Source organism: Rattus norvegicus, chromosome 1 (assembly GCF_036323735.1).
Source record: "Rattus norvegicus strain BN/NHsdMcwi chromosome 1, GRCr8, whole genome shotgun sequence".
Classification (NCBI taxonomy): Eukaryota; Metazoa; Chordata; class Mammalia; order Rodentia; family Muridae; genus Rattus; species Rattus norvegicus.
The window spans coordinates 239,148,360-239,162,752 of record NC_086019.1 but is presented as its reverse complement, the minus strand read 5'-3'; the positions used below and the strand labels follow the sequence as shown (position 1 = coordinate 239,162,752).

Genomic DNA, 14,393 nt, shown 5'->3' with positions numbered 1-14,393 from the left:
AAATATCCTAATTCAGCATTTCCACAGCTGAATAATCATCAATTTTTACAATTACTAATTTTTCAAATTATTCCAGACACAATATGCTCTGCTTTACATAATTTTACAATTGTGCTGTATGATATTAAAACCCAGAGCCTCTCATCCAATATTGATTATTATTCATGCTTATGATGTCATCCTCCTTGACTGATGCTTGAAGGCTGCAGTTTTGCCACTTAACACTACGCAAGCCTGGGTCAGGTTAATTAAGCTGGTTCTTCATTCTGAGTTTGGGTTAGGGATGTCTCCTCCACAGAGGCACAGTAGCAAGTCAGCAGGCCGGAGAGTATGTCTACCCAGCACGGAGTTTAACCAAAGGTACTCGAAGCTTTCTTGACTTTTCTCCTTCATCTTTCTAGCGAGATAATTCTTTCATTCTATGAATGAGCAAAGTTGTAACTTAAAAAAGAATAGAATAACTTTTCTGCCTTTAGGAAACCACCAGCTTACTACAGTTAATAGGGATACAGATTATTTTATTTTATTTTATTTTATTTTATTTTTTTGGAAACTAAGAAACTTTGGGGGGAAAAAGGATGATCCTTTAATCTCAGTTTGTGTGAGATGGTTCTCCAACTTCTTTGATTTTAGAGACAGCACCATCCTTGATTCAACACTGCATTTAGAAAAAGACAGGCTTCTATGAGGAAGCGCTGGCACACGTGATTAAGTCAGTTCTCAGTGTGTAAGTTGTAATAGCTCCAACTTCTTCATGGGTGAGTCCAGCATCCAGACCCAACAGGGAAGTTGGCATCAACATATCACTTGAGACGGGAGGATCCGCCACAGATTCTTGGTCACGAGAATGGTCAGCTGCTAACTGATGTGGAGCTAGAAATGGAGTGCAGATTGCTTAGGACGGTGCTGAGGACTGTTGCAAAAAACCCAAACTGCTAGAATTCTTGGTAACAGAAGGGCACCTCCCTGTCCCACATAGAAGGAAGCATTTTCTTGGTGTCCCTTAGTGGATACAGGTCTGGAATTCTTTCGATGCAGTCTTGCTGATTCACTTAGCCCTCTCCCTACCCTATCCTCTATATTTAATTTTCTCCTCTGGGATATACTCATCGTGAAGTTTCTACACTTGTGCAGGGGATTTGAGGCTGGATAATGTACTGAATGCTTGCATTTTTGACACACTAACATTGGGTGACTAGCAGTCATCTCTTTAAACAGTCACCTGGAGTTTTCGAAGCGGCCTTGAGTGCTGAGTGGTTTGGGTTTCTCTGGCTGTAACTATGTCAATAACAAAGCCTGAGAGATTTGTACCGTAGTGTAAAGATTCAGCCTTCCACTTCGCTTGCTTTAATGATTGCCCAAGATCCTTCAAGTCATTTTAGACCAACAACAACAACAACAACAACAACAACAACAACAACAAAACAAACAAACAAACAAGAAAAAAAACCCACAAGAAAACCAAAAAACCAAACAAAACAAAACAGAGCAAACAAACAAAAAACAACCCAAAACACAGAAGGTCCTGTCAGTGATAGAGAATATCTATCCCTTGGGAAAACTGCCACAGAGCTGCGGGCGAGGGGGTGCCAAGCTCACATTTTCAAACTGGGGGTGAGAATTCTGTTAATTTCTCAGTCTCTTTGCATCCTAAAAACCACTCTCAATGTTTCAGCTCATGGTCCATCTCTCTCCTAATCATTTTCTTCTTCTAAAGCATTTTGTTCTCAGCATAGAAATGTGATAAGAATCATGGTTGTGGGGCTGGGGATTTAGCTCAGTGGTAGAGCGCTTACCTAGGAAGCACAAGGCCCTGGGTTCGGTCCCCAGCTCCGAAAAAAAAAAAAAAAAAAAAAAGAACCAAAGAAGAATCATGGTTGTACAATCTAAGGTTGGCTGACCCTTGCTTGGTGTTGTCTGAAGCAGGTCACATAGAAATTCTGTTCTCCTTTGAAAAATTATCTTGATTTTAGTAGAAGTTAAGTAATTGACCCAAAGTCAGTTGGTCGAGCTAGGCTACGAATCTTGGCATTCTCAGACTAGAATATTTTGTTTTAACATAATATTTCTTTCTGCTATGTCAGTACCAGATATTATCGGGCTTTATCTCATTCTTTGAAATTCTGAGATAATAAAGAGTATTGTTATTATGGAACATATTTAATTTTATGTGTTATCTCTGAAAGGTAAATGAAAATGAGTTTGTAGACATTACAGGTTGTTTTTAATTTAAATTTTATATTTATGAGTATTTTTCAAGCATATATATTTGCACACTATGTGAGTGCCTGGTGTCCACACAGGCCAGAAGAGAGAGGTTTTGGATTTACTAGACCAATGTTACAGGTGATTGTGAGCTGCTGTGTGGGTGCTGGAAGTTGAATCGGTCATCAGGAGGAACAGCCAGTGTTCTTTCCTGAGCCAGTTCTCTAGCCTCATTATAGCCTTTTGAATTTAATTTATATATTTAGTGTCTGTGTGCATGCATGTGTACAGATGTGTCTCTCTGTACATCTCTGTGTGTTAGTGTGTGTCTAGGTATTAGGTGTACATATGTGCGTGAAGTCAGGATGATTATCAGGATGTGGACATCCAATTCATGTAATCAGTCCAGCCCACAAGAGCTCTTGCCAGCCGCATTTTAGGGATTCCCACTCAGGTATTTTGTTTTGTCTTTTTTTTCTTAAAGGATCATATAATAACATTCTCAGGGTGATTCCAGTTCCTATCACTGCACATGCAACAGTGTTTCTTACACAGCGAGGGAGTGAGGGACACGCTGGGGTCAGTGTCCAGTCTATATGATGCTCCCTTGACTAATAAGAAGTCAGAATTGTTTAATAAGTTTAACTTTTCACACAGACACCTACTTCAAGTCCATCATTTTAGTCTCCCCTCCATGCCTTCTCTCCTTCACTATTCAACTCCCCCTTACTTACTTACCATTCCTACCTAGCTATGTAATACTTGGTCTTATCTAGGCTTTGAGTGCTAGAACGCACAGTCTACCTTCCAACTAATTTACTTTTCAAGAAAACATATGAAAAACATTCACTCTAATGCTAAATAAATCATAATCTATTCAGGCTGGTGAAGTCATATTTAGGACCATTTAAATCTTCATTTAAAGTCCCAAATGAACGTGGTCTTATCTAGGACTCCCTGTATACACACAGAGCTAGTTAGTTTTCCTACTGGGTTAAGGATGTGTATCCTAGGAGATAATTTGTTATCTTCCAGATATTACAAGAATTTGGATGTGAGGCAGCCAAGTCCTTTATAGCAATTGCTTCATGTGTTCAGTGATAGCTCTATGGCTGGCCCTACCACTGTGTTAACTATACCTTTGCACACATGGATTTCTTCTGTAAGTTGAACCTCTAGGTCCATAAGTCACATTTGAGTTTCCTTTAACTGAATCTCTGTCTATGAATGTGATCATAGAGAGGAAGATGAGACTTAATGAAGAGATAGGTCCTTATTGACATTGGAGGACCTATTCCTCTGCCTCCTAGAATTTGCAGAGAACCAGGCTGAATTACAGATGTGTGCAGTGGGTAGTAATACAAAGCAATGGCCCGCTAGAAGGCTAGAGTTTTGAATTTTGATTACTGTTTTAGAAAGACATTCTCCATTCTTGGGATATTCAGTTAGTTTTTCTCTGTAAAGAGATATCAGTTTCCTAAGCTGCAATACCTTTTAGAATCACCCATCTGCTCTTAGTTTGCAAGCTGAGGCATGTGGCATGGCTTGTTCTGGTTGCTTTATGTTCCTAAGCTTTAATTTCTTGATTGGAGAAATGATATAGTAATCGTATCTATTTTGCAGAAGGCTTAAATCGGCTCACCAAAGTGCCTAGCATGTGGGAGAGCCATGGGAGAATGTTAAAGTTAACTTGTTAATAATACTGCTATTCTCATAATTACAGCTTGTAAGTCCTAATTGGTTAGGAGTAAATGTGTGCATCCTACCAGGAGTGTGTGTGTGGGTGCTGTTATGTGGCTCCGAGAAAGAGAATTAGACGATTCTTCTGCCAACATTGTTCATTCCCCCATGGTATCAGATTTAGATTCCTGACTTCCAGAACAAATAATCAGAAGCAATAGGGTTTGAGTACATCTAATAAGCCTGTGTGCTTCATGCTAATAGCCCCAGCGGAGTAGGTGAGTGCTATGCAGAAGCCCAGTAAAACAGCCAAAGGGAAGATTATTAACACTGCTACAAACAGAAAGCAATTGCGTCTGTCTGTGATGCTTCACACTCTCCCAACAGTCTATTAGGAGATTTTATGATTGTCTATACCTCCATTTCTCTCACTGCATTCTTCTACAGTAACGGAATGGTTCAGTTTGTTTTAGGGCTGCTTTCTTCTAGAGCCTCTTTGGAACTGACTTTTCATTCACCTTGATGTATCCTAACTGTGTTGTTAGCCTCTGACTGATTGATAAGTCAGTTGACATCTGCTAGAATAGCTGAAGACCCCTGAATCATTAGCACTCTACACAGACAGAGAAAATCTTCTTTAGCCATCTTGAACCCATGGAATGATGAATCATAATTCATTTACTTTAAACCAGAGCATACTAAAATGAGCATGAAGAAGTTTGATATTAACTTATTTAAATTCTTAGGTATGAAGTATTTTTAAAACATTTACTTGTTATTGCTAGTTGCAGAAGCAGTAGGATGCACCATCCCATGTGGGATACTTTTTCAGGAATTGCTGGTTAGTAAGCCACTAGAAGTCTCCTCAAACAGTTCAAGTTCCTATCTTTAATCTTGGTTGCCCACCAGACCTAGATGATATGACTCCTTCATTCCTGATGACAATACATACCTTGATTGTAATATGTGTGTGTGTGTGTGTGTTTGTGTATGTGTATGTATGTATGCATGTATGTATGTATGTATGTATATTAAGCTGGAATTGAACTAGATACTTCTATTCTGCTGAATCTTAAAGGTGCCAGAAACTGCTACTTAGACTACAAGGGGAGATAATATATCATTGGTCTTACTCAGCTATCTACCAAATGAACTAGTATATCAACCTATCAAAACTATGCTCACATACACAATAGAGACATGACTGTTATGGGGCTGACCAAGCACTCCCAGAATGCATTGTGGGCCCTGCCCTATTAGAGGGAATTCGTGCTTGGTGTTGTAAACTTGGAGCAGAGACTGACAGAAAGGACATCCAGAGACTGTCGCATCCCATATGCAGCCACCAAACCCAGACACTATTGTGGATGCCAAGAAGCATACTGACAGGAGCCTGATATAGCTGTCTCCTGAGAGGCTCTGCCAGAGCCTGACCAATACAGGAGCCGATACTTGAAGCCAACCATTGGACTGAGAACAGGGTCCCCAGTGGAGGAGTTAGAGAAATGATTGAGGAGTTGAAGGGGTTTGCAACCCCATAGGAAGGACAATATCAACCAACCAGACACCCCAGAGCCCCCAGGGACCAAACCACCAACCAAAAGGTACATATGGGCAGACCCATGGCTCCAGCTACATATGTAGCAGAGGATGGTCTTGTCAGGCATCAATGGGAGGAGAGGCCCTTGGTTCTGCCAAGGCTGGATCCCCACAGTGTAGGGGAATGTCAGGGTGGGGAGGCAGGAGGGAGTGGGTGGGTGGGGAGCAATCTCATAGAAGCCGGGGGTAAGGGGATGGGATAGGGGATTTCTGGAGGGGAAACCTGGAAAGGGGATAACATTTGAAATGCAAGTAAAGAAAAATCTAATAAGATAAGATAAGATAAGATAAGATAAGATAAAATAAAATAAAATAAAATAAAATAGGAAAACAACGCTACCATGTCTAGGGAGGTCATAGATCCTAGAGTCCAACATACTTCCGATCTTTAGATAAATAGGCATACCACCATACTGCGTTCTGCACATGTATGTTTATACAAATAGACAAATTCTATTCTTGGTTCTAAGGAGAGAAGCTTCTCTTTTCCGTGAATAGCAGTGAATGAAGAGACTCATGACTGTCCAAGATTTTGAGAATGATAGGTTGCAGGCTCATGCCTCAGCAAGAGCTTCTAGTGATCCATCTGTGCCTCAGGGGATCATTCTGGAAGAAGGAATGGGATGAATATAGAAGCCAGAAGATAGGGAAGAGAACAGCAAAATGCTATTCTCTAGTCACGGCAGCTATAGTTACTTGCACTGGGCCTTCATAAGACAAGCTTTGCCAGTAACCAGTAATGGATGGGGAAGAAGCTCATAGAAAGAAGATTATTCCTTATATCTTAACTGATGGATTCTGGGAGAGTGAGAACCATTGTTTTCAGTTGTGCCCTTATTTCTGAACCTACTAGGTTCCAATGGTTATTTCCAAACTCATCATCATCATCACAACTGCCCAGTGGGCAAACTCAGTGGCTCACAAACAAAACAAAGTGCCTTGAATGTGACAAAAAGATTATTGGAACAAGGGTGAGAGAGACATAAAGGGGTAGGGACAATGAGGAGGTTGGCAGAAGGATAGTTAACATTAGAGATGTTTGAAAAGGCCATATAGGAATCCATTTTATAACCTTCACACATCCATATAGTCATATAAGGTCCTCAAATTGGAGTTACCTTACACAGAGGATGAAGAGGATGCTGCTCTCTCAAAAGCCACAGGCTCCAAAGTTTAGTGCTAGGTGGGATACCTTGCCTTGAGTTCTTGGCCAGAGGTAACCCATAGACTTCACAAATAATACAGGCTTTTGACATTGCTCTTCGTTGCCCACCAGAAATGGATATATTTTTTTTGCCATCAACATCATATAGACTGTATACAGAACATACAGAAATCAAGGCAATACTAACTAGGAAGCCTCCTCCCAGTTGAAATGCTTTCACACTACTGGAAGGCGCTATGCAGCCTACTGAGGGAAAGTCATCCACAGTCTTACTTTAGCTTGGAATCCTTGAACTGGATCCATTGGTGTCTGGAATGGTAAGACATGGTACAGTAGTGGGACAAATGTTATAGGTGTAACCAGCTGCTTTCTGAATGGAGTTAAGGCCTCCCCACAGAATGAAACTCATGCTTTGTACTACACACCTGGCCAAAAGAACCCATGATTAGGGAACTCATAAGCCTGAGGGTTGAATCTGACACTACTATTCTGACATAGTATCAAGCTTCCCTCTAAATTCATCTCTTTCCACTCGTTGATTAGTGCCGGTCACAGAACAAGTCAGAAAAGTTCTGTTTTGTTATGATTGGACAGTAGTTTGTGTAGAAACTCATATCTGGTGACAGTACAGAGTATAAGTAACCAGAGGGTGTCAGCTACAATTATGGCATTTATATCACATTCACTCATTACTTGGGGACCATTCAAGAAGAGGGGAAGAAGAATTGTAAGAGAAGGTGGTTGAGATAGATCAAAATGAAAAAGTGACATGATAGATTTTATTAACTCACAGCAGTTGTAGATGCCTGAATAAGACATACAGAAGACCCGCACACTGCACAAGATCAAACCAGCCAGTGCTCTAGCATGAAGTGAGAAGGGCTTCATGAGCCTCTCGTCCTTGACAGAGAAGGTATGTACAGTTGATAGCTTCTTACAGAGGCAGTTTGTTTTGTTTTGTGTTTGTTTGTTTGTTTTAGAATGTGGGTCCTCAGAGGACTAGTCAATCGTCTGATGGATGGGATTGCTTATGTATCTCATGGATACATAAATCTCAAAAATATGGCATCTGAACAAGAGCAGAATTGACATGCCTATGTGGATTGTGGGAATCTCACAAGGCTGCATGCGTAGATGAAGAGCTATAGGCAAGTAATGGCAAATGAGGTAGAGTCAGTCTTCTCCAGGGATCAAATCCCCAATGGCTCATCCAGTTCAAAGTGGTCAGCCCTGAACACATGTACATATGGGCAACACTAAGGGACCCAGCAGCTCGGATTTGTAAATGTGTGTGTGTGTGTGTGTGTGTGTGTGTGTGTGTGTGTGTGTGTGTGTCTAACTAAAATCATTATGAAACAGGAAGTCATGACTTCAATAGGAAGTTGCGGGGGCCATGGGGAGGACTTCAAATGATGGTTGGAAAGGTAAATGATGTCTAACAGTATTTGTGAAATTCTCAAAAATATCTAAATAAATGCACGAATAAAATTGTGAAAAAAGGAGATACGGCTTCTGATAGGCCAACTTCTGCAGATAGTCTCATACCGAGATGTGTATAGACAGCACATATTTGATTTGATGGGTTAGCTATTTAATTAAAAATTGAAGGGGTTGGGGATTTAGCTCAGTGGTAGAGCGCTTGCCTAGCAAGCGCAAGGCCCTGGGTTCGGTCCCCAGCTCCGAAAACAAAAAAAAAAAAAAAAGAAAAAAAAATTGAAGACCTGAGGGTGAGGGTCCCGCGAAGGTGAGGATGGATCATAGAGAAGTTGGGAGTAAATGTGATCAAAATGTAGTGTGTAAAATTTTCAAAGAATTAACACTAATATTTTTCAATAGAGAGGTTATGTTGAAAGCAATCACACACACACACACACACAAATGTCAAAGAACAAATTTAATCCATAAAATTTATTATTATTAACATTGTTATTAATTGTTGATTATTATATGCATGCATATGTACGATGTATGGGTATGAGTGTGGATGTGTATATATACCAGAGGAGAAATTTGGGACGTTAGTACTTGCTTTTCATTATGGGTTCTGGGAATTGAATTTGTGTTTCTGGCTTGCACAGTGATTGCTTTTACCTGCTGAGCTATCTTTCTGGCCCTGAAATACATTTATAAACTAGACTGTGCCATGGTAATAAGATACAAGGGTAAGTAATCCCCATATTCATCCCTAGTGTTCTTTAAATCAATAGAGCATCCCAACCGATTAATATTTCCTAATTGTTGGAAGAAGTAAAGTCATTACTACCAAATTGAAAAATAGGATTTTATAGAATTATTATTGAATTTGCTTATTTAGATAGTCTGGTTAAACTGTCGAGTGCTAATTCTCACTAGACATATTATTTATTGACGTAGAACACTCTGCAAACCAGGGAGCTATCATATCTTTATGACTATGTCCTCTCAGTATTGCTAGAAAATAATCCCCAGTAGAACAAGCAAGCCTGGGATGTGTTCACATGATTGTGAATATCAATGCACATAAAATTTCCTCTACAAATCCATAAAGAATACACTTTCCTTAGATATCTTTCAAACTGTCAAGATAGAGAGTGAGGATGTCAACATAGTTTAGTGAAGACAGTCATTTCTACAAGTGCAAACATACATGGACATCTGAATTTTTAGGTTCTCTATCCATAGATTCAGCCAACCACAGATTAAAATATTTGAAAGATGGGGCTGGAGAGCTGACTAAGTCATTATGAGCACTGACTGCTTTTCCAGGGTTCCTGAGTTCAATTCTCAGCAACCACATGTGGCTCACAACCATCTGTAATGGGATCTGATGCTCTCTTCTGCTGTGACTGAAGACCACTACAATGTACATACATACATACATAAGTAATTCTTTAAAAAACTAAAAATATTTGAAAGAAATACATCTGTCTCGAACATAAACAGGCATTTATCTTGAATAAGATATAAACAATGCAACATGAAACTCTTTAATAGTGTTTACAATGTGCAAGGGACAGGAAGTAGTCCAGGGAGAGCTTAGAGTGTGTAAAAGGATGTGTATATGTTATATGCAAACGCAGAACTGTTTTTCTATAGGAGACGAGTATATGAGGATTTGGGTACCACCGAGGTCCTGGGCCTAATCCCTGAAACCAATTATCAATGTATGACTATATTTTAGCCTTTTATTTGAAGAGGTCAAAAATATTCAACACAAAACTTCGGTTGTATTAAATTAAAATGATCAATCCTAAATTTATGCAAGTAACATCATATGGTCTGAGTAGGTTGTACTTATATATTTAAGAATATCTATCTAATTATCTTTCTATCTTCCCAAACTGCGCGTGCATGCGCGCGCGCGCGCACACACACACACTCACACACACACACACACACACACACACACACAAGTCATGTATTTGAGAAGGAGCAGTGGGAGGTACATAGGAAGGGTTGGGAGGAAGGAAGGGAAGGGAGAAAATGAAGCAATTAGAAAAACAAAATTCTAAATAACCTTAAAAGCTTATAGCCTGGTTGGAATAGGGCTGATGGCTTAAAATGATAAATCAATTTTCCTGATTCGTTTGGCAGTAAATATTTGTTAATGATAACTGACAAGATTTGCAGTTTTAAGCTAAGGAACAGATGGGTTTTAGCTGTTGAATATGCATGGTCACTGCAGGAGTGAGGCTTCTCTTCCAACTGCCTTTCCTGGGGGAGTTTGGACTGTTAGAGATGCACTTGAGAGAAACCTAGTTACTGTGTCTATGGATAAGATAAAGCGATGTTTATCCTCCATCGATCGATACTATCTTGTTTGAACTTTCTGAGTCATGTACAGACACATGTGGTAATGAAAGCCATTGGGCAATAGTACCCAGAGTATTAACCAGCATTCTAGGGGATACCAGAGTTTTTAGTTACTGAAATAGGTTTTAACCCATCTGTCTGTGTAATAAAGTTAACATACACAGTGTCAGAATGTCAGAGTGGGAAACTATGGGTGCCAATATAGACATGTTGAGTTTTTAATAGCAGTTTTGAGAAATAGTCTCTAAAATAAAATTCATCTTGTTTGTAGTTGGTGTGTGTGTGTGTGTGTGTGTGTGTGTGTGTGTGTGTGTGTGTGTGTACAAGTTCCAAAGAAGTGCAATGGCTTATATAAATAATCAGTGTCTATTTATATAGTTTTCTATCTTAATGGAATTGTTTTGAGAAAGCTAGTGGGTGGTAAGTTTGGAAAGTAAGTTTTTCTGGAAAAAAAGAATTGTTATTAATGGGAGCATGGTAGAAGGGGTCAAGTGGGTTCCTAAGCACCGGTACATGGAACTTTATAATGTTCCATGGGTAGACACACATCCATTTCCCATCTGAAGAATCTGAGATCTCGGGAACTCAAATAATGTGCACAGCTTCTCGGGCCAGGGAGGTTTGGAGTGAGTGTTCGAGCCTGATGAAGCCTGTAGAAGAATCTGGCACTCTTGCTGGGATTAATTTTAAAGCCTTTAACCTGGGCTTGGCTTTGTTTGGTGGAGGATTGTGAAAGCCTGGGAGCTCTTGGAAGGTTTGACCGAGACCGATCCAAACATGGTGATTTCAGGTGATCTGGTTGTTGTGAATAACAGGCATGGGGTATGAAAGTATTTTACCCTTAGCCTGTTGCCTAACAAATAAAAATTTGGAGAGATGCTGGTGGACAAATGTTCCTGGAAGAAGGAGTTTTCTATAAAGGAAGGGTAGGAATCTACATTACCTGTTCCTTTGGCTAGTCCCAACGATAAACACCCACATAGTAATACACATAGGATACACATCACATGGTAAATCCTAGTGACTTAGTACAGGGCCCCCATGTGCAGCTGCATAACCCGGCCATGTCACTTGCCTTTAACAACAAGCCTGTTAAGTAACTTGTCTGCTCCTCAATCAAGTAACAATACAATACATGGTAGAATAGAATGATGACAGTATTGGCCTCATATGGGTACTCTAAGAAAACATGAGATTAAATTTGTAGCAGGTGGTTAGAAATGTGCTTGAAAATCTAATACCTAACAACCATTAGTTATATTGAAGACCACCCAACTGGTAAGAAGACCTCCTTTCTGCTGTCTTACTTGGCTCATTTGATTGCCTGTGGGAGACACGTGTTTGTGAGTCCCTATGTCCCCAGAGTGCAGTGCGGGTAATGTTGATATTGAAACATCACAGATTAACTTGTCTAGTTAAAAACCGCTTCTCATGGTTTTGGATCCACTGTAGCATTCTGTGAGTGTCACTTAAAACAACCTGTTTCTTGCCAACTGTCTTTTATCTTTCCCCTATATTTAATGCACAGTAAATCGGAATAGCAAGATGTATGCATTTTTTTAAGCTGAGAAAAACCACTCTTATTCCAGAAACAACGGTTTTAAAAATAAACAAGGTGCATCTACTCCATGTCAGCAGGGGAACCCCTAATTGTTTGGACAAGTAAGTGACTTCACTTTTATCTCCAGATTCTGTTCTCTGACAGTGCCTTGTGCTTAGGACTTTAGGGTTTCAAGCTAGAACAACTCATTTCCACTCTCCTAAATTACAACTTGAGTGGAAACTTACTAATATTTGGCTTTCAAAACATTAATCTTCTAGAGCGTGCATTAAATGATTTCTCAGTTTTCATCCCTTGGAGACCTCCATCTGTACTTTCACTACTATAGAGATGTGTTCAATGGGGCCGTTCCATGGCTTACTTTTCTGATAGTGAAGCAACGATTCTTCAGGCACAAAGTTGAGATTTCTGATAGGACAGAAAATGCCCTGATCTATTTCCCTCTTTAGAGACATTGTACTGTGGTTTTTAGCTATGTTTTAGGGCTGAGAAAAATGGTACTATGAAAATATGTGGACTGTGCTGTTTGCTTAGTCTATGAAAGCGATCTAATAAATAGATTTAACGTACTCAAAAACAACCACTTTTCCATAACATTTTTCTTTCCTTGCTAGAAGGAAAAGCAAATATCTTAGGATATTATTTTGGTTAGCAGGCTAATAGCAGAAGAAATAGCAAGAATCCATCCTGATTGTTTTTTTTTTCTTTTTTAGGGTGGTAGTACATAGGAGTTAATTGAATAGGTTGAGTGTAAAGTATGATAGGACTTGGGACTGATACACACAACTCCGGAGGCTGTTGGAGAAGGGAAACTATGTCTTTTGTTAATCACCTTTCTGTTTCCAGGACCTAAGAGCGGGACAGACAGTGAAACCCAGGTCTCCCTGATGGCCAGCTGGAGGTTAAGTTTGCAGCACATGAGTTCCACTTGCGAACCCACAGTGATGACTCCACTTTCCCCAAGCCTTGGAAACATACCCGATCAAGAAGTATCTCGTGGAATTTTATCTCCGCTTGAGAAGACAGAGCAAGTCCAAGACATTGCTTTGATTTTCAGATAGTTTCATTAGTAAAAGACTCAAAGAACAGCTCTCCGGATTAGGCTCAGGGATAGGAGAGAGCACGAGTTGTTTTCATGCATTCTAACTGACACAAAAGCACAGGATTGAAACAGAAAATACGAAAAAAGCATGGGCCATACCTGAGTAATTTCTGAGGTTCCCCCACCCGGAAAAGGTTTCTTGATTATGGTGAATTCTGCACACCACGTTAGTTATATTCTAATCATCGTATCAAACTCCAAAGGTTCAGTGGCTGTAGGTTTGGTTTACAATTCCTGGGAGTTAAACTTTAACTCACCCTCCTCTTGCATTCACTCAGCCCTTTGACCAGGTAATTGGGTCACTATGGCCTGAACAGAAGCTACAAAACTGTCTTCCCATCTTGTTTACAAAATGAAAATGTATTTATTTCATATTACAACGACGAGGATCCATACTATTTTGAACCTAGCTTATGAACATAAATTTTAATGTTGAATTCGTTCCATTTTAGGTAACTAAGCCCGCCTTATTTATTTGCTATGTCAAAGTGATATACTGGGCAAGGTAATCTAGGAGAACATGTTGTTGTCGCCCCACTTTTTCTATTGCGATTTTTGCATGGAGTAGAGTGTAGAGTTTTAGGTCAAGTATGGTAGATAAATGCTGGCTTTCAAATGGAAAATACAAAAAGGCATTTATATAACAAAGTAACTGAATTCAGGCCAGATCAGGCTTGGAAACCATTTCACTTGGTAGGAGCTGCTCATTCAGATTTCAAGAGGGAGCTTGCCCTTATGTAAGACCCAGTGCTGCTGTTCATTGCTTGAAAGTGCAGTACTCACTGTGCTCCTTAAAGAATAGAGAACTCGTATTTTGTAAAGATGTAAAGTCTAATTTTAAAACATGCAGCATGAGCAGTATACATACATACATACATACATATATGTATGTATATATATATATACCTTAAAGAATTTTTAAAAATCTATTTACAAGATAAAAAGAACAAAATCCCCTATTTTTGAGTTATTTATTTATTTATTTATTTATTTATTTATTTATTTATTTCATTTAAGGCTTGTGAAACACAGGCTGTAAAACTGGAATTAAGGAATAGATTCCCTTGGCTTTAGGTCACGTAAGAAGGGTTTAATTTCCCAGAAGCCAACTTTGGGCATTTTTTTTAAAATCTATAGCAAAATGCAAATGAGCAAGGGATGCTACCATCGATGAGTGCCTCTGAGTAAAGAGATTAAAGATCTATTTATTGCAGTAGTCATTCTGCCTATAGCGTGATTCTTGGTTGACTTACATTTGTCCCAGTGAGTTACATACCTGGTCTAACAAA

General features: G+C 39.5%; 1 protein-coding gene across 3 annotated transcripts in view; it reads right to left on the bottom strand.

Annotated features, from left to right (window-relative positions):
- A1cf (APOBEC1 complementation factor) overlaps positions 1-13,317 on the bottom strand; it is a 93,025-nt gene extending 79,708 nt beyond the window's left edge. For 2 of the 3 annotated variants that reach the window (XM_006231272.5, XM_039085015.2), the window contains exon 1: positions 13,204-13,317. The gene's annotated coding sequence lies outside the window, so the exon portion shown is untranslated. 3 annotated transcript variants of the gene reach the window in all.
- Between the last annotated feature and the right edge of the window lie 1,076 nt (positions 13,318-14,393).